Source organism: Ambystoma mexicanum, chromosome 13 (genome assembly GCF_040938575.1).
Source record: "Ambystoma mexicanum isolate Mex_15411 chromosome 13, UKY_AmexF1_1, whole genome shotgun sequence".
NCBI lineage: Eukaryota > Metazoa > Chordata > Amphibia > Caudata > Ambystomatidae > Ambystoma > Ambystoma mexicanum.
Window position 1 is genome coordinate 505,943,560 of NC_090938.1, and position 26,592 is coordinate 505,970,151.

At 45.7% G+C, this 26,592-nt stretch overlaps 1 protein-coding gene across 1 annotated transcript in view; it reads right to left on the reverse strand.

Moving 5' to 3' along the window:
- Nucleotides 1-26,353, reverse strand: part of BECN1 (beclin 1) — a 649,635-nt gene extending 623,282 nt beyond the window's left edge. The window contains exon 1 of the mRNA XM_069634173.1: nucleotides 25,924-26,353. The gene's annotated coding sequence lies outside the window, so the exon portion shown is untranslated. The remainder of the gene's footprint in view (nucleotides 1-25,923) is intronic.
- Nucleotides 26,354-26,592: the final 239 nt, after the last annotated feature.

Below are 26,592 nucleotides of genomic sequence, written 5' to 3' on the forward strand. Positions count from 1 at the left end.
AACACACATTCTTTGACTCAACATTCAATTGCTTTTTCACACACAGCATTCACTCACAATTAAAATCCCTTTGCATCATCCACAAGGCCGTCTGGGGCCTGGGACTGCGCTATCAACAACTGTCTCTTACTAAATACTCGCCTTCTAGAACTCTACGTTCCTCTGGCACCAACTATTTTTGTGTAAAGCGTTTCGCTAAACGGAGGGCAGGTGGCCGATCTCTCTCCTCAGCAGGCTCCCTCCTATGGAACAGCCTCCCCCTTCCTCTGCGTCTCAAGACTTTCCTCTTCACCTCCTCCTTCCCTTCTTCCCTTCTCTGCTAATCTCACAGTTGCTTGGGATTGGTGTCCAGGGCCTTTATGCATCTTCGGGGTCCTCCACCTTCCACACCCAATCACCCCAGCTTCTGTTTACCTTTCAGCACTTTCCTCGGCACCACCCAGCCTTATCCTGGAGGCTCACACTTTTTCCACCAAAAGCGGCTCCAAGCTGTTTAGCACTTGCCATACCATGCACTTTACCTGTTGCTCACCCATGAGCACGGACACCCCAGCACCTACCCACCCTCCCCTCTTCCTAGCTGCACTTGCAGGTTCAGAATACTCACAAGTCATAGAAGGTTCCGCCTCCCCCCCCCCCCCCCCCACTGTATTTAATGTTTCAATCCCATGTTCCCTCCCTGTTGCCCGGTGGATGCTTTGAAATACAATTGACTTACTGTATAAGCATCTAACAAGCGAACAAATAAATAAATTGCATGAGAGGATCAGAAGTGACCTTTCCATACATTTTATATCCCCCTGCACCTGTTTCAAATAGGCAGAGAGAAATGTTTTTTACCCCTGTGCTTTGAAAAGTGCACCTCTTTTGAAAATCGGGATTTACTTGAAAATGTCCAGAACCCTCTTTGCACCCTCTGCATTGCGCAGTTGTGCATTTGGTGGGAAAAGAGCACCTCAATGTGCACAACTATAATGCACATATTTAAATGTCCTTTGTGCACTGTTCACCACCTTTTTGGCGCAAGAGACGCGATCCCATCAGTTGCACCAAACACGTTTTGAAAATCGTGGCACAATGGTTTATCCCTATTGATCACTTCTTTATGCTGTACATTCAATTCAGAGTGTGGTTCGAGGTGTCAAGAGGGGAATTGGGAATGGGAAAGGACACACGAGAAGGAAAGGGTGCATGGGTTTTTTTCTGTTTCTGCAGTCATTGACCCCAGATTTGCTCAGGAGCAGGTATCGTGTTAAATACCATTAGCTCCAGAGCAGATACTGCGAGAGGAATCAGTAGCCCCAGATTATGTACTCGCCATGCCATCATTCAGGTATTCTGTCATATGTAATGAATTAGCAGGTGGAATCAGTATCCCAGATCCAGTACTGTGTCTGTAATTATTTGTCCCAGGGCAGGTATTGTCAAATGTAGCTGATGAGCAGGTACATACTGTATCGGAAGTCATTAGCTCCAGAGCAGGCATTGTGTCCGCACTAATTCGCTCCAGCCAGAGGATGCAATGGGCCTTTACCATTAGCACTAGAGAAAGTAGCGTCTGCCGACATTCATCAGGGTGTTTCTGTGTCTGCAGCCATTAGACCTAGAAAGGACACAAGTTGAGCAGGTGCTTTTCTTCACTAACAGTAAGGAACAACCAATTCAAAAAGGTTCTATATTTGTTTACGGCACCCTTCTCATATGTTCTTACACTACTTTCCTTACGGTTCACTCACATCATATGATACATATACATATAGGGGAAGAGGAAAGCATAAAACACAGCACTGGTTTCTGTGCATGAAGTTAATCAGTTATGTTATGAACAGTTTCTGGCAATACTACTCCTTTTTAGCTTACTTTAATTCCCTTGTATATTGTGGTGTCTTTATGGTTTCTGTGCAGTAGTGCAATTATGATATGATATGGCATTTATAACGCGCCTATACACAAGTGTTTTGAGGCGCGACGAGGCAAGGGGGGGACAGACAACGATCCTACTAGGCCAAGTGTCATTCAGATCGCGCAAGTGCATGGGAAGGGGAAAAAGGAAAAGTGCGCAGGGGAAGGGAAAGTACAGTACATGGGAAAAAGTGGAATAAATAAGAAAATAGACGGCCAGCTGGTGGCAAGTGCAAGGAAGTGCAAACAAAAGTGCTGGTAAGGGTACTGTAGGGATACAGAACAACGGTCCCCAGGTGCAGGGGTAGCCAGGGAGGCGGTGCAATTGGGCAATTGACGGGGCCTGGGCCAGAGATCAGAAAAAGTGGCCAGGTAACCCGAGCAGTTTCAGTCAGGAAATCAGCAGAGGAGAGGGGGATAGAAAGCAGAGGCAAAGAGGAAGGTTTTGAGGTGCTTCTGGAACCGGAGATGGTTCTCCTCGAGTTTGAGGCAGGAAGGCTGTTCCAGAGAGAGGCTCCAGCCGAAGAGAGTAATCTGCCACCAACTTGTTGCTTGGAGAAGCGACTGACACTGAGGGAGTTGGAGGCGGATCAGTGAAGAGCTCGAGAAAGAAGATATTTCGGAAGAGAGAGTTGAAGGTATTTCGGCCCAGACCCCAGAATGCCTTGTGTACAATGCAGAGGGTTTTGAATTTAATCCTCGCAGCCACTGGGAACCAGTGCAGGGATTTCAGTCCTGGAGAGATACGATCCCAGGGCTTGAGGCCAAGGACAAGTCTGGCAGTCCTGTTCTGGATAAGTTGCAGAGGGCGGAGAATAGAGCCAGGCAGATTTAGATAGAGGCAGTTACTATAGTCCAGCCTAGAGAGGACCAGGGCTCTGGAGACAGTGAGCTTCTGGGGGAAGGAGAGGAAAGGACGAATACCTCTAAGGAGGTGCAGCTGGTAGTGTGACTTCTTAGAGACGTCAGAGATGTGAGGGGAGAAGGAGAGAGTAGAGTCGAAGATGACCCCGAGGTTTTTAGCCTTGCAGGTGGGAGTAGGAAGAGGGCCAAGAGAGGCCGGCCATAGAGCTGCAGGGAAGGAGGGAGTGGGTGGGGTGTGCCGATGAGTAGAATCTCAGCCTTACTGGCATGAAGGCAGAGGTTGTTGGCGGCACACCACTCCTGGATGGCAAACAGACAGTCAGAGATGAGGGAAGGAGAGGAGGAGGAGGCCGAGGGTAGCCTGAAAATGAGCTGGGTTTCATCCGCATAGCACTGAAAGTTGGGACAGATAGCAGCGATGCGGTGGGCAAGGAGTGCCAGGTATTGGTTGAACAGCCAGAGAGAGAGGTTAGATCCCTGGGGGACACCACAGGTAGAGACAAAGATGTTGGAGAGTAAGGACCCCAGTTTGACCTGGGAGGGTCGATTGGAGAGGAAAGAAGTCAGCCACGCCAGAGCCTGACCAGTGATACCCAGGTTATCACGGAGACGTTTCAGCAGGATGGCATGGTTGACAGTGTCAAAGGCAGAAGAGAGGTCAAGCAAGATGAGAACGCACAGGGTATTAGAGTCAAGGTTGGTGAGCAGGTCTTCACGGATGTTCAGGACAGCAGTTTAAGTGCTTCTGGCAGCTCTGAAGCCAGACTGATGGTCATGAAGACAACCAACGGATTCAGTGTGGAGATTGAGCTGGGAGATGGCCAGTTTCTCCAGGAGCTTGCCCAGGAAGGGAGTGATTGAGATTGGGCGATAGTTGGCCGGGCAGGAGGGGTCTGCAGAGGGTTTCTTTAGAAGAGGGTGCACAAGGGAGTGCTTCAGGAGGGGAGGGAAGACTCCAGTGGCGAAGGAGTGGTTGCAGAAATCAGCCAGGGCAGGAGCCAGGGAGTCGATGTGGTCCTTGATAGTTTTGGAGGAACAGGGGTGAACCTGTTTTGACAAGACTTTCATAGATTGGACTTGTCTAGAAACCTTGTCTGCAGAGAAATGGGGAAAGGCTGAGAAGGAGGGAGGAGGGGTGGCTGAGGAAGGGCCAGAGGAAGAGCAGGGAGTAGGAGGGGGGAGAGGTGAAAGGAGGAGAGTGAGGACAGGATGTAGTCATAAAGGCAATGGTAGCTGCTTCTTCCAAGTTTCACAGTATCCGACACTCTAAAACGAATCCATTCATGATTTCACTGTGTAACATGAAAAGATTTTGAAGGTTACACTTCCATGAGGCATGGTGCAGACAATGACTACGTTTGCACAGGAGTTCCTTCATGTAGAGTGAAGAGGTGTGTAATGCAATGGTGTGTATAGCAATGCATTCCTCCATGACCTACTTCTTTCATGATAGTTCTTCCAATATTCTTTGATATTTTTCTCCCACCATTAAAGGTCATCATTGATGTCATGAATGATATTTGTGATGGCATCTTTGATGTCATAGGTGTTAGTCCTTGCAGTGCACACTGGTGGCACAAGTTATGGTTGCTTAGCTTACCATAACTGTCGAATTTCGGGGGGGTTTCGGTTTTACCTGTAACCATAACGTTCCTGTAACAAAGTTTTTCCATTGAATTTCACAGGTTTTTTAGCAGTGCAACTTAACCATAATGTCCCTTTAACAACGTTTTTGTTAGTGAATTTCATAGGTTTTTAGTAGGGCACTTTAAACATTACATTGCTTTAGGGTAGTTTTTTCAGTAAAGGGAATAAGTTTTTAGTAACATATATAGACTTCACCTGGTTGGCGTATGTGCAATAACATGGCAAGTATCCGCTGGACTCCATTAATGAGCGCATGTCCGCATCTTCAAATGCACTTTAAGTAGTTGTGGAAGCACATGCGAGTACTTTCCACACCTAGACCCATGCATAGGTCATGCACTGTATGTTGATAACATCGCCCCCGTCGTCAGCCCTACTTGTTGCTTTCCACTTCGTGGGTGGCTCTGCAAACTTAGCAATGTGTGGCTAAAGTACTAACTGTATAACCACCACTGGTAAACAAAGAACAGCAACCTGCACTGTGACATGGGCGTCTTAAATGTGGCATTACTTTGATTTATCTGCTGCTTCCCTTTCCATGACCCGTGAAACTGATACATTGTGTGTGCAAGTGGGACAGTTTGTAGTAAGGCTTCAAAATTGCAAAGCTGGTGCACCTTCCTCACGTACATACTAGTGCATGTAAAGGCAAGTAAGGAAACAGCAGAATATGCAGAGCGCAATCTTACTGGTGGTTAGAAAAGCGCTGTATGTGCATGGGTTGCACAAAATAAATGGCTTTGTGGTATACGTAAAGAAGCTGTGGTTGGCGTTGTTGTAAACATTCTTGTATTCCACAATGTATGTATATCCGTGAATGGTACCGCTAACAGTAATGGTGTAGCATAAAGTGTTTGTACTGCATGCGACGACAACTCAAATGAAAGGACAAAGGAGCAGTGGGTCGGCTACCGCCTTTCGAAGAATGACGTTGGGTACTTTCATGTACAGCATCTGCTGCGGGCAACAAGAGGGGCACTCCTGTAGGGCAGCAGAGCTGTAAAGAAACTTGTCCAAAGCATATGCTGCGCTACAGACCCTTACCCGGCAAAGGGCATTGTATTGTACATGTAGTTCAATGCGCTACTTTACACATGGAAGGTACTTGGAAGTGCACTGCAACGGTCGTTACAGGAGCATTACAATGAGTGGGCCTTTATTGGTGGGGGCCAACCAATAATTCCGTCTCCCGGCACGTCCCCTATAGTATCTAGGCAGGTGGTGCCCCTTCTGTACCAGACTTTTCCTGGCTTTCCTTCTGTGGCTTTCACAGATGAACAACGGAATTGCCAATGCACGCATGCAGGGCGGGAGGCGTGGCATTGTGGAGAACACTGTAGTTCAGTTGGTTAGAAAGGAGTTTTCTGTACAAAGAGATTTCTTTACATGTTGCAGAGCGTTTTCAATAGAGTCACAGCACAACACTTATAAGAAAATATCACTACTTGCAAGAAAAGGCACCAAGGCAATTTAGATGGGGTGTGCAGAAATCGAGATAGCTGGCGCAGTAAGATGAACGTTGTAGCTAGGGAAAAGTATTTGTGCTGTGAAACGTCATAATGCCATGGGCGAAGTATGCCATTGGCACATGACAAAGAAATGCACAAATACACTTCTTTGCAATGTACCCCGCTGTCTCCATTGATGAACCAAATAGAAAATGACGGTGCCACATCGGTAGCTGCATACTGCGATAGAAAGTTATGCAAGAGATCGGATGGAAACGCATGAACTGGGCAAGTGCCTCCTTCATCGCAAATGGCACTGAAACTCGTATAACATGCTGTGCAATGTTCCCTGCACAATGAACAACAATAATATTGTCATGAATGCATATCATACACACAAACCAAAACCAGGCACTTCATTGTACCTAGTCCATAGCACTACACATGCACATCATAGATTAGTAAATGAGTAGCGAGTGCAGAGTGTTTTGCATTCAATTTCACTGAATGTATGTCACCATACCGTAAAATCTGAACGCTGTGCCTCATAAAACACACAGCCATAACGGCACCCTCTGCATTTCTTTGTACAAATACACAATGTAACACAGTTGTTCCGTACACGCTACACCCACAAACTTTATTGCCCAATCCCGTAGCCTCTGCAGGCCCATTTCTATGGGCGTCATCTGCAAAAGGGGCCTATGTACCACGTGCCACCCTTCAACTATTGCGATATTCACAGACTTTTCGTGCTGCACGTGCATGGGAGTGGGAGAATAACTTTCTACCAGGGGAGTGCACATCATTGGTTGTTGTGGCTCTTAAAAGAACCTTTTTAAAAGGTGCTTCCCTAGAAACACTTTCTTTGCGATTTGCATACACGAATGTGCGTTTTCAACTTGAGCTCACATTCTTACAGTAGGGTCTTCGTTGCAGTCTATAGATTGCGTTTCATTGCCACTGGCTGACAAAGACATGCCATTTCCCTTGAAAAGGTGTATGTATCGGAACCAATGATCTCATTCTCACAGGAGAACATCCCATCAGCACTCAAGAAATCACACATGCTTCCGTTGATCAGACCCCTCCCGACCTCTGGCTGTAGACAGGAAGCATTGGAATAATGCCACGCGATTCTCGGCAGTATACATGAGAAAAGCAACTTGGCAGTAGGAAAAAGGCACTGCATTGCCTTCATCAAAATCTTCAGTAGACTGAACCCCAAATGAAGGCTCCAAAGTGCATGATGAAAACATGTACAGTTGCCGAAGAGGCCTCACGTTGACATTCTAGAAGCAGTTTGCCGAAACAGCATGATTCCATACCATTCCACAAATCGTCCACTTCCTTCAAACCTAAATTGCTAGACAAGTGTTCTTGGAGGGCATACATGCACAGATCTTCCATAAAGTTATCACTCACGACAAAAACTATGCATCTGGCCACGTTTGCCAGCCACAGTACACAAACATTTATGGAAAAGCGAATGCCTCCCTTTCCTGTGACGCACACCCAGAGCACCTGATTGGCCTTTGGCCATAGTCCCATTTCCATTGGCCAACATGGTGAGAAGGGCAAAATGTGGCACATGCCTTTCCTCAATCACCATGAGGCAGGCGCACCGGTGAAGCAGGACTCCTTCTCCCCATTGGTGATCTTTTCTGTAAGGTACACCCTGACAACCTGATTGGCCAAAGGGCATAGTCCCATTTCTATTGGCCAGCATGCTCACAAACGCAAAATGTGGCATGTGCCTTTCTCCAAGTACCGCCAGGGCTAAGCCCGAGTAAAGCCGGAGAAGTCCTTCCTGTTGGCGCGCTTTCCTGACGCACACCCAGAGCAGCACATGATGGGACAATCACTACAGTTTCATTTCCATAGACCAGCATGGCGAGGAGCGTCGAATGTGGCACGTGCGGGTCCCAAAGAACGTCGATGCCTGATCCCCAGTGCAGCAGGAGTCCTACTCCCTATTGCCGCACATCCTAAGCAACTCATTGGACAATACCCACAGTTCCATTTTCGTAGCCACCACCCGCAAAATCCCTACATGTGACTTTAGTGCTGCGTGCAGTCGTTGGGGAATAACTTGCAACCAGGGCAGGGGGAGTTTGTAGTAAGGGGCGACTCTTAAGAGTCTTTTTTTTGGGTAGATCCTTCTAAAAAAAAAAAAACACCTTTTTTGTCTGTTTTTAGTGGTTTTGGGGTTTTCTTCTACGCACATTAGTTCACTAGACTTCACTGCATCCTGTAGACAAGCAAACAAAACTGCATTGCCAATGGATGACAACAAAATGCAGTTTTCTTCGAAAAACTATGCATTTCCACAAGTAATAAGGTCATTGTTGCAGAAGAACATTCCAAGAGCGGGCAAAAAAGTGTACATGCTTCCGTTGATGAGACACCTTCTTTCGTCTGGCTCATAACATCCATGAGCAGTAGGCCATTCTCTTCACAGTATTATAGATAAGAAAAGCACCTTGGCGGTGGGAAAAAGCGTCCTCACGACATCCAGCAACCTTCTCAGTCTACAGAACAAATGTAAACAAGGCAGGTAACCCATATGCATGCTGCCGTAATGAACTGCAAAAACATCTACTGCTGGAAACACGGCATAGTTGCGCAGATCTATTACGAAGGGATCACCTACAGTCAACATAATACCGTGCGCCATGTCAGCCACCCTCAGTACGCAGAGTATAATGTGCAACCGTTTCACCTCCACTTCCCGTTAGCCACACCCACACTACCTGACTGGCTAATCCCCATACTGCCATGGCAATTGGGCAAGATGGTGTAAAGGGCAGATTTTGGCATGTGCGCCTCCCAAAGTAGCGCGTGGCAGCACCCCTGTAAAACTGGAACAGTCCTTCTTCCCTTTGCACTATCTTCTCTGCAGCTCTACTTCATTGGGTCACTGGTAAATAGGCACACACGCATCCACCAATCGCATTAAAGCAGCTATCATCGAACACTGTCACTGCTGTACAACACTTAAAGTATACGTTACACATTTACAGTACAAATGTCATGCCATTCCAAAGCACGTCCTCTACAAAGTTCAATGATTTCTCCATCCGCATACATCCACATAGCCATCCAGGATGTGGCACATGCCACCCTGAAAGTACTGCGTACTCACTACCTTTTCGTAAAAGTGAAGGTGTTTGGTTAACAATATGAAACTGGACAGGGGATTCAGTCTTCCAGCATATATATGTATAACGTTTTTTGTTTTTACGTGCATGCGAGCAATTTCTTTTTGTATTTTCTCTTTATATGCGTTTCTGTTTGCCTGTCCTCACATTTTCACAACATTCTGGTCAATGTTTCTTGCACAATGTGAAAGAAAACAGTATTGCCAAAGGCGCTCAAATAAATGCCACTTCTACAGAACCACTGCATATTTTGCGACCTCATGATCTCATAGTGGGTGGAGAACATGCCAGCAGTCTGCATTAACTGACGCATGCTTCTGTTTATAACACATCTTCCGACCGCTGCTTGGGGACAAATTACACTGTCATGAACCCACACTGCTCTTGGTGTTATGCATGAGAAAAGCACCTTGGTAGTAGGAAAAATACACATCACTGCGGTAAGCAACCTCATCAGTAGACAGATTAATCGTCCACACGACATGTAACCCAAATGTGCACTTCCATAGTGCACAACGACACAGTCCACGTTCGTGATGGATGCCGCATATCTGCAAAGGCGAACCATCCTGACGAAACTGCAGTCACACCGACAGGCCCAGAAAGCGTCCACTCCTTCCAACCCAAAATTACAAACAATGTCTCTTGGCACGCAGCACCTGCGCAGATGGTGCACAAAGGTATCACAGACGATAAGCACTGTGCGTCTCTCGATGTCAACCACCCTCACAACACAGTATTGTGATGAAATGGTACCGCTCCTTCCTATGAACCATGCCCTAAACTCCTAATTGTCTATTTCCCACAATTACATTTCCATTTCCACCCTGCTCATAATGGGAGGATGTGCACATATGCTTTCCCTATCTACAGTGAGGGCCACGGCCCTGTAAAGCTCTGACAATACTTCTTCCCTTTGCACTGTCACTTTTTACAGCACTCCCCAAATTGGGTGCTGTCACATTTCAAAACACGCATCCACCAATCACATACAAAACCTCTGCATTGCACATTGTCATTTCTATACAGCACTCCTTATTTACAGTTAAACACTCCCAGTACACATTCTTTTTGATTGCAAAGCCCCTCCACCAGAAATGTCTGCAAAAGAAGGCACTATTGCAGCATCCAAACATCCTAGCATGCCCCCAGCACAACTTTAGCTATGCACACAACATTGCAACCCTTCCCACACTCACCACAGCACTACACATCCAAGCAAGCGACCATGTGGGCACCTACCATTATGCACAAACATTACATACGTAGCGCCAGTTCTACACATCTCCCTCAAACCATAAAACACCCATTCACGAAAACGTGTCACACTTAGCAGAAGCCACAAACATAGCGCGGCCTGCACCACCCCTACGCACTACCATTCACACGCTATTGTGTCACTGCCAACCTATGCACACCCCCTTCACAACATTCAACCATACCCACTTCCATACTCATATTACGTACGCACTTCCCCCTGTGGCCACACTATCCAACTTCTCACTGCACCATCTCCTGCCACACACCAAACACTGTGGCATGTTCCAACTATCACCACTATCACCACAACCATAGAATGCACAATACATGCTTTGCAACTCACTTGTCCTGCTGTAGCATGTCGACAATGTGCTCCACACGCATTCTCCAAAGATCACCACCCTGTGCCTCATACACTGCCAAATTTGCATTGCTCCAGTGGGTCTGCTCCTTGCACACATTCCCTCCACCATAATTCAACAATACATGTCAGCATATCACCAACTACCACTATGCACATATGCACCACTGGCACCAGCATTCCTAACTAACCCCGACACCGCGATGGACATACACATCATTACATACAACTGTTACCATAATGTATAAACATTACGCCATCTCCAGCACCCCTACGCCCTTTCATTCAAATACTATTGTCTTACCCACTTCCACTCAGAAAGGATTGATTCACTGGCAATGTAAACACAACATGTTTAGAACACTGCCCATATTGCAAGCATTGTGCACACAGCACACTATCCAAGCACATATAAGCTGCCCTTCAACCATAACCTGTAACATACTGACAGTATACAAGCTTTGCACCCAGTGCCCACACAGTGTGACTTTTCAGTGCAGCATCTCCAACCACAGAGCACCGCCATGGAGGTATGCAGTAACAATTTGCAACAGTTACCATAATGTACAAACAAGACACTCTCTCCTGCATTCCTGTGCACTTTCAATCACATACTATGGGTGTAACCACTACCATTCACGAAGTATTGTGCCACTGCCAACCTACCCACAATCTATTTGCAACAGTGGCCTATAATGGCTTAAATGTGCTCCACACCCATTCCTCACATGTCACCACACTCTAACTCATGCACATTGAAAAATGCATTACTGGCGTGCGTGTCCTCAAGGCCTAGGCTCTTGAATGCATGGCCTACGGCCTTCGGCAATGCATCCAATAGTCTAGGCCTTGACCACACTCACTGCAACGTAATGCCACCATGCGTGTCTCCATATCAACATCTGCGACAATCCACATAGACACCACTGCGCCAACACTCCTACCCAACCTGTACACCGCCATGGTGCTACGCAGCAACAAATGGCAACAGTTAACATAATGGCCATGTGGGCTTCTACCATTTTGCACAAAGGTAGCAGCACTTCACCCCAACTCCCCCACACCATACAACACCCAATCACGAGCACAGGTCGCACTTGTCAGAATGCACAAACATACCACATCCTCCACCACCTCTACCCACAGCCATTCACAAAGTATTGTGTCACTAACCACAACATTTTCACAACATTCGGCCTACTTCAACAATTCTGCACACAGCATAGGCATTAAACACACCTACAGCAACGTAATGCCACCATGCATTTCACCAACTACGACCATCGACATACACACCACTGCCACCAGCAGTCCTACCCAACCTGCGCAACGCCATGTAGCTATGCAGCAACAAATTTCAACAGGTAACACAATGTGGAAATAAAACACTCTCTCCTGCACCCCTATACACTTTTATTCACATACTATGGGCGTACCCACTCCCATTCACAAAGTACTGCGTCACTGCCAACCTACCCACATTCAGTTTGCAGCACTAACGCTACTGCAATCAATCTGCACACACCGCACTATGCAAGCACCACCCTGTACCGGCTGCAGACTGAAACATGCCTTCCTGCTGTGTGTATGTTGCAGCCCTACGTTCCTTGGTGCATGCCCTATAACCTACAGGCTACGGGCTTCGGCCATGCACCGAATAGTGTAATCCTTCCACAGACCCACTGCACCTTCATTCACCCATGCATGCCTCCATGTGCCCAACTACTGCATTCCATCTGCAGCGCACCGCCACCCGCGCTCTGACCCAACCTATGTCATGTGCAATTCACTCCCCATCTGCAAATTACCTGCCTCCACTCACTACGAAAAGAGTTTGCCGCAAACAGGTTGTGGCAGAAGCTAAGCGACCATGACAGTTTTCTCCAATCACCGCAGAAAATACTAGCCTACATAAGTCACATATAAACCACCTCACTCCCCCAGCCATTCCTTCCTTTATGGCCGCCAACACAATGCGTATGGTACATTTTCCAGACCCTTCCGCTGCCGCACTGTCCTTCAATACACCAAATGTTGACGCACAGCACGCTTCCCTCCAGCCAACCACCGGCCGCATCCAAACTTCCCCGACACCACGCCGTACCGCGATCCAATGACACTTCTGTCCGCGGAGCGGACCCAGATATCACACATTTTTGGGGACGTACATTTCAGTGTTTTGTAAAAAAATGTACCGGTCCGATTTCCACATAACACACAAAAGCACGCTTTCTGGCCAAAGCCGTTCGACCTGTAGCCGTGCGCAACGTTTTTCCCCATTCAGTCTATGGACCAAAAAAAAAATGTTGGGACCACCTATAATCCCCCCCTGCACGAAACCTCGCACAACTTGGCAAAACAATTCAGAGCTACCCATATAATTTTTCTGCAAACTTTGGTGAGGATTCGACCAGGGGGAGCAAAGTTATAAGCCGCCGAAAAAGTGCTCTTCCTATGAGTTTAGCAACTTAACCATAACTACATGGCCGCTACCTCGGGCCCGTTAATAATATATAGATATATTCACACACACAGGTTATGGGGGGGGGTTTAATAAGGTTTGAAAAAAAATAAAACTCACCGGAAATGTGAAAATAGGAAAATCGATTTGAACCAAGTCACACATTCCACAACTCCACCTAGTAGCCATCGCTGGAAGTTCACCTCCAGTTCTGAGCCACAACCGCAAGGTATTGTGGGTATGCAAATTAGCTCAAATGCAAACCTTTTTCTCCAGGAAATTGTCTTCGTCTAAGAGGGCAGTGCTACTTTTTAAACCCACCATAACTTTCTTGGGGTTGTGAAAACATGGCCAAACGCTCCAACCACAAGGCTGTCAGGACTATACTGTACTGATGATCCCTAATAAGGGTGAAACCAGGTAGCTAGTCGTCCTTGCACCCTTGCAAATGTCTGTCTTGGGTTTATTAAGCTATGTATAAAGCAGCACTGCCTTCTTATACAATGACAATTTCCTGGAGAAAAAGGTTTGCATTTGAGATCATTTGCATACCCACAATGCCTTGTTGTGTTCTCTAGTAAGCTGCCAATAGAGGAGACAATAGGACGCTCAGGCGGGTCTATTAAGCTTTTATGAATTTTGGGGCTAAAATAGATAATAGGAGTAAATGGATGGTTTATCTTAAAAAAGAAGTACTCATCGTCATTTATCAGTTCTAAGTCACACCATTTACGGAGCATAGAGTAATAGAGTAGATTTGTGTCTTTTAAAACTGATTTATCTACTTGTTCATAACGGACTACATTATTTAATTGTCTAGCAGCTTCAGTCCTGTACATTGTCCATAACTACTATGCTATCACCTTTTTCAGATGGACGGATAACTATAGAGCAATCATTCTTGAGATTATCTAATGCCTTAAATTGAAGAAAGTTTAAATTCCGTTGAGAAGAGTGAATGTTAGCAGATAACTTCTTCAAGTCGTGTATCACTAGATCCTCAAAAGGTGTCAATGGAGCCACAAATAATGTTAGGACAAATATGTATTTAGGCTTCAATTGACTAGGACAACTCATATCCGTGTATATCCCAAACTGGTTTTCTAACCTGATGTTGTCCATTTCCATTTAATTTTCTGGATTTAAATTGCCTATTTGTTCCATATTGGCTAAATAGGCCAGGCTTGAGAGATTGTTTTCCGTTAACAGAGATATTTCTCCTATTCTTGAGTCTTTATTTACCGTCCCTTCGCTGACTATGGTGTTCCTCGCAAAAATAGAGTGTAAACTGCCTGTGTAAGTTAGTTAGCAAGAACGGAACGCGTGGCGCCTTTCCACCCGGATGAGTGAGTGCTTCTTTTAACTTGGTTGTCATGTAGGTGAATAGGTTAATTCTGTTCACCCCCCTTTCTTTGTGTGTGATGCATTTCGATTATTGAATACAATTTGTTTTTTGCAATAAGAAGCAAGGTCTTGAGGTCTCCTTATATGTTTCCCTTGGGACTTTTTGTAGTGCTACAGACCTAGAGGTAGATATATGTGTGCAGGGAATGAGCTGGAACAAGACGGAGCAGCGCTCCGGCAAAAAACTTCTTGCTGGAGCTCTGCTCTGTCCCCCAGACCCAGGGGCTCATTACTCACCCAGGGGCCAGCACATGTCTCACCCAGGTCCTGCTGACTTAACGAGCAGACCGCTTCCAGAAGACTCGGCACGGAGCACTGCCTAATCTTCTGAAAGCAGTCTGCTTGTTACATTGCACGCATGAGTAGCCGGTTTTTCAAACAAGCTTTCAGAAGACTCAGAGCTCCAGGCAGAAACTACCAAATCTTCACGTGCAGTATTGCAGGTATACTTTATCTTGCTGACAGTTTTAATCTGTCAGTAGGGGATGTTGGATACCGAGGTTGTGCCACATTACTCCAATTTCTCTGAATGATAGTGTAGTTGCGGTTTGAAATGCTTCTTGATCTGTGTTCGTGTTACAGTAGAGATGGCGTTTCACAGGGTCGGCGCAGTCCGAACTAGTATATGGGCGCCTGGATGCTTTCGGGCTTTGGCGCGATACAAATGTGTTAACCTAACATAACATATATGTCTTGCAATTTACAGACATCTCTTTGAGTGGCAGCCATTACTGCCCTCCACTAAATTGGCCAATCCAAACCCACCTTATTACCTTTGCGCCAGAACGCCCAATTGTGCCAGATATCCTGAGTGCGCCAGATAGCAGCATTCCACATCTAGCCCGACTGTGCCAGATAGCAGCATTCCACATCGAGCCCGACTGTGCCAGATAGCAGCATTCCACATCTAGCCCGACTGTGCCAGATAGCAGCATTCCACATCGAGCCTGATTGTGCTAGATAGCAGCATTTCACAATTAGCCCAACTGTGCCAGATAGCCTGATTAACTGTTGGATGAGGCTATTTGGTCAATCAGATTTCTGTCAGATAACCTGACCGTACCATATTACCTCATCTTGCATTTGCATCCGAGACAGCCGAGTGTGTGCATGCCCCCAGCCCCATAGCCATCTTAAAGGGAAACAAAAGTGTGCTTTAAAAAACACGTTGAGTGCGGTGTGCCTCCCTCTGCCCTGCTCGCTTCCCCGGCACTGAATATCCCGCCTCCCAGCCGACCCGATTGGTCCGTCAACTTCATAACACCCCATCCCAGGCAGCCCTCTGCCCGGCAGCCCCTGGGGCTAAGGGCCCAGAGGAAAGCATAGCTCCTGCATTGGCGGCTCCAAGGTGTGTCTGCAGGTGTCAGCAGGGGAAGCCAGTGGCCAGCTGTTAACCAGCAACAACCACCAAAGTTAAGTGTGGCATGGGTGGGGAGTAGAGCAATTACTCTACTCCAGAAAATCCTGCCACTCTACATTACCCTAGCTCAGAACTGTGAATATTAGCAAGTGCCACCCTTAGATAGAATTGTGACCATTAGCCTCCTTCACATCTAGATAGGACTGTGAATGTTAGCAAGTGCCACATTTAGATAGAATTGTGAACATTAGCCGCTAATGGCTAATGTCATACCAATGTGAACATTAGCCTGCGTCGCATTCACTCTGCAGGATTCTCAAATCTAGGTGTAGCCTCTATCTCCGTCTATTATATGTTAAAACCCACTCACTGCGGAAACTAGGCCTTTCTCCCGCTAAACAGGACACTTGATCCAGGTATAGCACCCATCCTTGTCTACTGTATGGTATGGTGTATTGTATTGTGAAACCTAGGCCTCTCCCCCACTCTACAGAATCCAGGTGTAGCCTCCATCTCCGTCTATCATATGCGGAAACCCACTTACTGTGGAACCGGTGCCTTTCCCTACTGTACAGGACTCGCAATTCTAGGTATAGCCGCCATCCTTGTCTATTGTATGGTGAAACGTAGTGTATTTTGAGACCTGGGCCTCTGCCCCACCATACAGGATTCTTAACCCTGGGCATTCAGCCAAACTGCAAAGGTCAGATGTGGGACATATAATCCAGTAACCAAAAGCTAAATAATTCGGCATACCTAACCCATACAAAAACCAGATTATAGATCAGGGCTCCTGGTTAATGACCTATTCTACCCAGGAGGGCTACTTATAAGACAAAGAACACACTTGAATAGGTCAAAAATGAAGAAAAAACTTTTTTGCACTCTCCTCTGGTTTCTGTAGCAAAAAAATACAAAACACTCTAGTTACACTACCCAGTCTGGGTAGGTTCTTGATTTTTATAATTTTGACAATTGTGCATTTGATGAATCAGAATACAAATTGTGCATAACACTCATACAGAAAAAATGAAACACAACAATATCAACACTGAGTGAACTTCCTAAATTGTGTGTCAACAGTAATAAATGGAACACACGTGGCCTAGTCTAAACGACAGCGTGTGCTAAAGAACAAATGGACATTTTACACAAGGACAACAAAACAAATGACAGAATGTTCTTTCAAAATAACAGTGACGATGCACTGTAGCTAAAAGGTGTGCACCTTTTAGCTACAGTGCATCTTCAGTGTTGATATTGTTGTGTTTCATTTTTTCTGTATGAGTTATGCACAATTTGTATTCTGATTTATCAAATGCACAATTGTCAAAATTATAAAAATCAAGAACCTACCCAGACCGGGTAGTGTAATTAGAGTGTTTTGTATTTTTTGCTACAGAAACCAGAGGAGAGTGCAAAAAAGTTTTTTCTTCATTTTTGACCTATTCAAGTGTGTTCTTTGTCCCATACAAAAACCTACACAACCACCTCTCACACAGCAAACCGCACGCACTTCACCACACCGCAAAAACAAACACATAAGCCACACCAACAGCACACAAGGCCTGACATCGATCCGATAATCACACCAAAGCTCAGCGCTCAGTGTATACCGAACTGAAGCCGCCCACAGGACACAACTTCTCTCACTATCCTACTCCCTCTTCAGCTTACTAACCCACCCCTCCTTCTCGTTTGCACCAGCCTGATTACCTCAAATTTATCCTGACTGACCCCAAGAGCCACATTTGGTATTTACCCTGAACTGTACTAGATAGCCTGGCTGTGCATGATAACCATACAACTACCTAGGAAACTCGAATCTTGGGGTGTCACTGTCACTATATCTAACTACTGTGCTGTGAAACTTGGGCTTTCACCCCACTGTCCACGAAACAAAAACAAAACAAATAAATTAGGTCTCTCTCTCTCATAAGCTAGAAAATCTAAAGCTAAACCCTTTAAAGAGATAACCGGAAAGCCCAACAACAAGCCTTGAATCCCCATCAAGCTTAGGACCTCCCCGGGCCTCCCCTAGTAAATGCAGCCGATAGCATTTCACATCTAGCCTGATTGTGCCAGATAATCTGACTGTGCCAGATAGCAGCACCTCACTTTGTGCCAGATAGCAGCATTCCACATCTAGCCTTATTGTGCCAGATAGCCTTACTGTGCCAGATAGGCTAAATGTGAGGTCCTGCGATCTGTCAAAGAAATAGGCTATCTGGCAAAGTCAGGCCAAATGCTGATATCTGGCACAATCGGGCTAGATGTGTAATGCAGCTATCTGGCACAAAAGTGTGCCAGATAGCTGCATTACACATCTAGCCTGATTGTGCCAGATAGCAGCATTTCACATTTAGCCTTACTGTGCCAGATAGCTTGATTGTGCTAGATTGCCCGTTACTCTCACCTGGTTTCCACAGGGGTGCCAAACGGATCTGGACGGTCCGATGCTGAATGGCTCCACGTGCCCCCTCTGTTTACCCCTTCGTCACGAAAAGCAGATTTTCCTAAAATGTTAAAACGATATGTCACGTGCACTGGGTTACTTGACTGAGTTGGGACTGATGCCCCCATTCCTGGTAACGGCGTGCGGCCAGCCTGGGCTTGGAGTCATTGTCTGGCAAGATCATCGGTACGCTCTTTTGCCACAATCAGTTCTCTTCTTAGAGCATTGGTCTCTTGTCGAGCCGAATGCACCTCTGCTCCGAGTTCCCCCAAAAGCAGGGCTAATTGGTCAGTCTCTGAGGTTTCCATGGCGCCCAGGTAAAGGTTTGTGTGAAGGCTTTGCATTCTGTTACACTCACCGGGTCTCCACAGGGGCGCCGAACGGAACTGGACGGTCCGATGCTGAATGGCTCCACGTGCCCCCTCGGTTCGCCCCTTCCGTCACGAAAAGCAGATTTGCCTAAAATGTTAAAACAAAATGTTACCTAACCGTAAGGAGGAGGACCGACTCCCACCTCCCGTGGCCTCCTTGTGCACCCCTCTGCTATGTCTCACCTTAATGTTATGAATGGCGAACTCTCCATCATGCGACTGTATGCAGGGGTGCGTAGCAGTTCAAGGATCTAGTTACTTCACTGATCCTGAAGAGTTCCAGACAACTATGACTCAATGGTGTAAGTCTTTATACCAATGGTATGGCTTGCTTCAGAGTTCAAGTTGTAAAAGTTCACTCTTGTGCCTCTTCTTTGCAGGTTTCCCCTTGGTGGATAAAATGAAGCGGGCTCCTCCCCAGAAATGTTGAGCTGAATTCCAAAGTAAGTTTCCACGCCAGCGTTATGCGATAATGTCTTAACATACGGTATTGTTCTTATGCGCAACTAACCTGCTGTTCTTTTTCTATTCTGCAGGTGCGGTACCTCCGGTGAGTTGTAGCGCTGCGTAAGATTTAAATGTCTTTAATGAGGCCCTTCCCTGTTGCGCAGCTAACCTGATGCCTTCTTGGTGTTCGACAGGTGTGGCAGCTCCGGAGCGGCCATCGAGTGATGGTGCTTCGATGGATCACAAGGGTGAGCTGCCTTCTGGTAAGTAGTAGCGTTGTGCAGCGTTGTAATGTCTTTAACGTGGTCTGCGCAGCTAACCTGGTTTCTTCCTTTCAGCTCAGCAGAAGCGGAGACTCCCGAGCGATCGAGATGGGGCATCAGGTAAGAGTTTTGTTCAGTTTCTCCCCTCTCTCCTTTCCTTGCAGGTAGCTCGTGAAAATCTGGACGGGCGTGGCTGAAGACTGGCCTGAAGTTAGCAGACACGGTGAGCGTTACACTGCAGGAGTGCAGAATAACGCGAAGCGTGTTTTGTTCTGAGGCCATGGTTTAAATAGCCTTCCAGAAGTAGTCCCCAGGTAAAGTAGTCCCTCCAACCACACCCTATCAAATAGTTCCTAGGTAAAGTAGTCCCTTCATCCTGCCTCAGACTGGTCTGCACGTGGTCCTCTTATTTTGTAACCTGCCTTGCCTGAAAGGGCAGTATGACCGAGTCCAGGAAGCCCTTAGGCAATCCTTGGGGCCTTAAAGGTCCCCATGGGTGCCAGTAACCTGGGCAGGCTGGTCTGCTTGTGATGTCTGGGGGCAAGCACCGTGACAGCCTCATCCAACAGTTAACCAGATTTCTGCCAGATAACCTGAACGTACCAGATTGCACCAGAGAGCCTTACCTCAAATTTAGCCTCACTGACCCAAAGAGCCACATTTGTCATTTACCTTGTATTGTACTGGATAGCCTGGCTGTGCCTTATATCCATAGTTCAACTACCTACGAATCTCGAATCCTGGAGTGTCACTGTCTTTAGCTCTATAACTACCGTGCTGTGAAACTTGGGCCTCCCCCCACTGTCCATGAAACAAAAACAAAGAAAATGAGGTCTGTCTCATAAGCTATTATATCTAAAGCTAGACAAACCCTTTATAAAGATAACCAGAAACCCCAACAACAAGCCTTGAATCCCATCAAGCCTAGGACCTCCCCGGGACTCCCCCAAGTAAATCCAGCGGTAAGACAAGGACCCATGGAATACTTCCCCCCAACAGCCTAGCCACCCTCTCCACAATCACCCGAGATACCAAGCCATAAAACCACCTGGCGCTAAACCATTACAACCATAATAATAAACGTAAGGAAGCCAAGAACCATCACAATCCAACCAAGAAGGTGTTGCATGTAGGTTACAGCCCCTGCAACCTAAAAAAGAAACCCAGATGGAAACAAAACTCATAAACCGACGAAACCCAAAGGATCACAACATAAGACAACTCTAATGCAAAGAATAGCCTAAAACAACCTACCACTAAGGAACACAACATGCCACGAAAACGAATGGGACCATGCAAAAGACAACCAGAAGTAGGACTCAATCAAATGGAACCACACCACATAATCACAAACACGGAACACACCCCCAGAAACACAGTCTACAACAGAACAAACCCCAAAAGAAGAGAAGAAATCTCTATACCAAACACCATACCTCGCGACCAACAACTCACTGGAACAAATCTATTCGACCAATGTTGCAAGACTGAACAACATCAAAAGGGAGCAGCGCAGAAAGAAAAAAACAGAAACACCCAAAAAGGAAAACAAACAAAATCGACGCCCTCACCCCATGCATCACAAAAACATAACATGAGGACACCTCCCTCAACTACAACTAAATGTAGAAGAGGAACCCGAAGAAAACAAGAACACAATATTTAACCTAGCAGACCTACTCAACGACGACACATATGCGACTGAACCACCATCACACCCGCATAGCAACATGGGAGCAAACCAATGCAACAACCACAAGACAAAACGATAATAAAAGACAAACAAAACCAAGCCAAAAAATTCCACTGCAGCCTAATCAACACAAGATCAATGTCTAAACACAGCATAGATATACAACTTGCTCTGCAACAATGGCATCAATGTCCTATTCATCACAGAAAAGTGGTTGGAGCACAGCTACAAAATCACACTACACAGCTGCCTAACCAACAACTTCAAGTGTGTACAGTTAAACGGAAAAGAAAAAAAGGAGGAGGTCTTGCAATAGCATTAAAGAACACCTTAAAATAAAAACAGACGAACCACTAAACATCAATAAATGTAAATCAGTGATCCTTCACGTGGAGGTAAACCCAAAAACAAACATACCATTCATACTGATTTACAGACCACCGACATTCGATGCAACTTTTGTCGACAACTTCATAGAAGCCATCACTATCATAGCCATCCAACATGAACATCTGATAATCCTCAGGGACTCCCAACATCAACGCAAACTCACAAATTGCTAATCAAACAACTGAAAACCATGAAGTTACGACAACTGGTCAAAGGAGCAACATACACAGAGGGACACACACTTGACGCAATCTTTGCCAACAAAAGTCTCATCACCACCGCACCACCAATACAGATACTCTGGAACGACCATCTCATCATCCCATTTGTGATTATGCTAGCAATTCAAGCAGGGGAGCAATCCGATAAACTCCCAACTATCACAAAAATAAACTGGAAAGCCGTCAAAGTGAGCAATTTAATAGAACAACTTGAACTCACAAAATCAACTACGACTAACCTGGACGAAGCTGACCTCAACAGAAAAAAATTATTGCAGAAACAATCGACGGCATCTCCCCTGAAAAACTTTTCACCCCGTCACGAAAGAGAGCAATGGCAAGATGGTTTACCCTAACGCTCAGCACTATGAAAAAGAACAAGAAACTCGAACTTGAATGGAGGAAAGAATACAACCAAACAAAGAGAGCACAATTCCGACAAATACGAACTTACGAAAAAGAAAATCAAAAAGGACAAAAAAAAAAACCCACTACAACAGCAAAATCATCACAGCTGCCAACACCCAAAAAGAACTGTTCAACATCATAAAAGAAATGAAGAATCCACTGGGATGCAACAACACCCCGATACCTTCACAGAAACTATGCTACGACCCAGCAGAACACTTCAACAAAAACAAAAGAAATCAGCGACATCTAACAAATTATACAAAGCAGACCAGTCAACCCAAACACAACCAATCCTGCTAAACAAGCAACCACAGTATAAACTCCAAAGCTTCCCACAAATACCAGTAGAGACTTATGTCAAGCTTATGTTAAGACATAGCAATAAAGCAGGATCCCCCATAGACCCCCTGCCCCCAAACATTTACAAATCCATCCTCACACAGGTCGCACCGCTGGAACACTACAGAAACCTTTTTTAACCTGTTACCAACAGGGAAAGAACTGGGATCATTCAAATCGGTGCACATCAAATCACTCCTCAAGGACATGAGAAGAGACATGGAAGACCTCTCCAACTACAAACCTATTTAAAACATCCTCTACCCAGCAAAACTTCTAGAAACCTATGTCTACAAACACGTTGAAAAACACCAGTTGCTGGACCAGGCGCAAGTCGGCTTTAGACCCATGAGAGGAACAGAAACAGCACTCCTATCTCTAGCTGGAATTACCTAAAGACAAAGACACAAACTCTATCCTAATACTACTCGACCTCTCTGCAGCATTCGACATAGTCAGCCATGACATCCTCATCAAAAGAATAGAAGAAATAAGAATAACATTTCTCAGAGTAGGACTACTTGGTTGGTAGTCCTACTCTGGATAAAATCATTCCTAGCAAATAGAAAGGAAACTGTCTGGATAAAACCCTTCGAATACGCTCCACTGGACACCGATTGTGGAGTACCACAAGGATCATCCTATCCCCATGGTTCTTCAGCATCTACCTAGCTCTGCTAATCAAGATCATCAAAAAACACAACCTTACATGCTACAACTACGCACACGACACACAAATCATCTATAAAAAAGAAATTGAAGATGCACAATTACAGAACAACGCTGGGAGACGGTCTCAAAAAACTCTACGACTTGATGAACACAAACAGCCGAAAACTCAACCCAGGCAAGACAGAAATCATGATTATATCCAAAAACATAACATTTATATCCCATGGCCCACAGAACTTTTAACAGGGCCCTGAATAGTCAAAAACCTTGGAATCCTAATGGACAATGCGCTAACATTAGAACCACAAGTAAACACAATAATCAAGAAATGTTTTTTCCTCCTACACTCGGTAAAAAGAATCCTACCATTCCTGTCCTTCACCCATAAGACACTGACAATCATCACATCATCATGTCAAGAATTGACTACGCCAACAGCCACTACCTCGGAATGCCAGAAAACCTACTGAAGAAACTGCAACATATCCAAAACGCAGCGGCCAGACTCCGCCTCATACTATCACGAAGAGACCACATCACCCCAGTGCTACAAATGTTACACTGGTTTCCAATCAAACAACGAGTCACGTTCAAAACAATGCGCATGACGCACAGAGCAATCCACGACCAAGAAACAGAATTCCTACAAATGAAAATAACGATCTACCAACTGAAAGAAAACACTCAGATCAAGCAACGACATACTCCTAGAACCAAAACCTTACACAAGAAAAAAGCTAGGGGGATCCTCCTATCATATGGCAGCAAAAACTGGATTGATATACGAAATACAAAGTACCACCTAAAATTCAGGAAACTACTCAAAACCTGGCTCTTTGCCACATAACCAGAATTAATCTGGTACCTCTAAAACCAAAGGAAAAATGATGGATATCCCCTTCATCACGGACATAGGGGAAAACTATACCAAAATGTCATGTTGCGTAGAACCCCACAAAACATGTTTCAATTAGTATTAGACAGACTTACAAATGAACGGCTGAGAGGAAAGCAACACATTTTATTAATATTACATAGATAAAAACATTCAATCTAAAAATTCTAAAAATAATTCACTCATGATTCATGTCGGATTTTACTAACAGAAAGAGAAACACCCATAAATAAAGTGCTAATAAATTCCCTATCTGGACCTAATGTGTGGTCAACACCATGCAGCAAAAACTGGAGGGGCAGAACTCCCGCCAAGTGAAGGGGATCACATGGAAGAAGGCTGTCCCTCATGGTTCTGCCAGGAATTCGCCCTCAAGCATGGATAATATGTAATCAGATAGACATAGCCGACAAGCTAAAATGTATAATGTGTCAGAAACGGCTACTTAAGATATGCAGTTGTCAGGTCTGAAGGCAATTCATAATTTCAAACATCACCAAACTAACATACTGAACATCCTATTGAACTAAGGTGCACTGAGTCAAAACCAAACACACTCGCTAGGCTAAACCCAAGGGACAGGTACTGGTGCTAGAGACGAAAGAGCATTAAACATTAACATCCAACATGACAGGGAGCACTTATAACTCATAGGGAGGGGACCACCCCCTAGGAGCTCAGGGAGATGATGCAAGTCAGAGCCCTCTTACAAACAAAAAACAACTGATAACCTTAGCAATCCTAACCCTGGGTGAGGGGGTGGGTGGGGGCCCTCCCCTCCTGTCCCTCCCACAGATCACGACAGCCTCAGAGATAGGCCACCACCTTGCGCAGAGCCAGGCGAATGAACAATAGAGGAATGCTTCAGCAGACATCAAGGTCAAAGAAAGACAGATGCCCTGAAGAACGAGATAACCCCATTAACCCATCTGCTAAAAAGTCCATTCTTGGCACACACCTCTCAAATGCTAAACAAACACAGCCACTGCCCTGCACTGCTAACCACAAGCACTTCACTACACTGCAACAACAAAACAAACAACAGCACCAGAGCCCACATTTCCAGAAAACGCACCCATGCTCAGCGAACGGTGCTAACCGAACTGAAGCTGCCAACAGGACACCACAAATCTCACTCTACCGTTATCCCACAACACCCTACTAACCGTTGCTACCCTCTTAACTTTCTGATCCGCCAGAGCGCCAGGGGCCACTCCGGTGGGGACAGTGCGTGGTATAAATATCCGGCAACATAATAGGATGAATATTGTGACCAATCAAAACATAAGAGTCCATTATTCACTTAAAAGGGCTTCTAACTGAACCACTATAAGGCATGTTTAACATTTAAAATTGTGGACATTATGATGTCCCCATAGTGTTCTTTGCTTATATGCAAATCGCTAGGATTGAGTTCTTCGAAGGGATACTGCGTTGCGCAACCTGGGGACCACATCCCTTGGCCACGCCCCTCCTTCCCACATCCCCACCCCTCCAAATAAGTGACAGTTCACCCCAATACATCCCCCCTCCAACCGCCATTCCCAGCGCTATATAGGCACTTACACAAGACAACGGTCTGTGTAGTAACTGCATAGCAGTCACTGCGTCTGCGAGCATTCCAAAGCCTGAACTGTACCGTAAATGAGCTTCTGAGCAGCCTTTGTGTCAACGATACCAACAACAAGCTGCCCTCTGTAATTTGAAAACCAAATGTTTAGAAAGTGCCGTACTTACAGTTTTTATTTTTAACTTGTGATACGTACAATACAACGAATTACAGCTTCAGCCTATTGAACGTGCGTTTCCAGAGGTTGCGAAAGGGCTCCTCTTACCAATAAAACAACAAATGGGTGCCAAAACAAATGCATAACAAGAGCTGGATCACATTCACTCACCTGATGCTGCCTGTAAACTGAAAAGGAGCGTTTGCTAAAGGGAGGCCTTACGGTGCTTTCGTTATCATTGAAATACACATTTAAAGTCCCTATGAGACCCGGTAGCATTGTGTGTTTGTTTAAAAATGTGCCGACGCTTTCTGAAATGGCTTTAAGGCGTCATGACTTATTTCTGAACTGTTTTTAAGTCGCCTTGACGTTTCACGTAGGGCGCCTACGTGATTAAGGGGATAATCTTGGAGGAAGGAGGTTTTTATGCTGTGCTCGGGCAGGTATTTATTTTGTATTGTGCATTTATAAGGCGCTTATACACCTCGGTATTGTTTCGAAGCGCCAGGTATATTTAGGTGCACGTGGGTTTGTTTTCCCTATTTTGGTAGCAGCAACAGCGGGTCTTTGTGTGTCTTCTTGGTTGGTAAGTCATCCTGGAACCCTACCCGCCCCCAAACAGAAGTGATTTATGGGCGTGTCGTGCACGCAGACTGAAGTTCAGGGCATACTTTGTTTGCATATTCGGCTGCCAGGAAGTCGGATTTGTTGTGGCAAACGCCTACTTGCATGTTTTCCACTGCCCAAATGTTAGTGGCTTTTTGCTGTATTCGCGGGCTTTCTACAAAACTGTACAGTGCATACGCTATCTTTCTTCACCCTTAACTGCATAGCACGGCT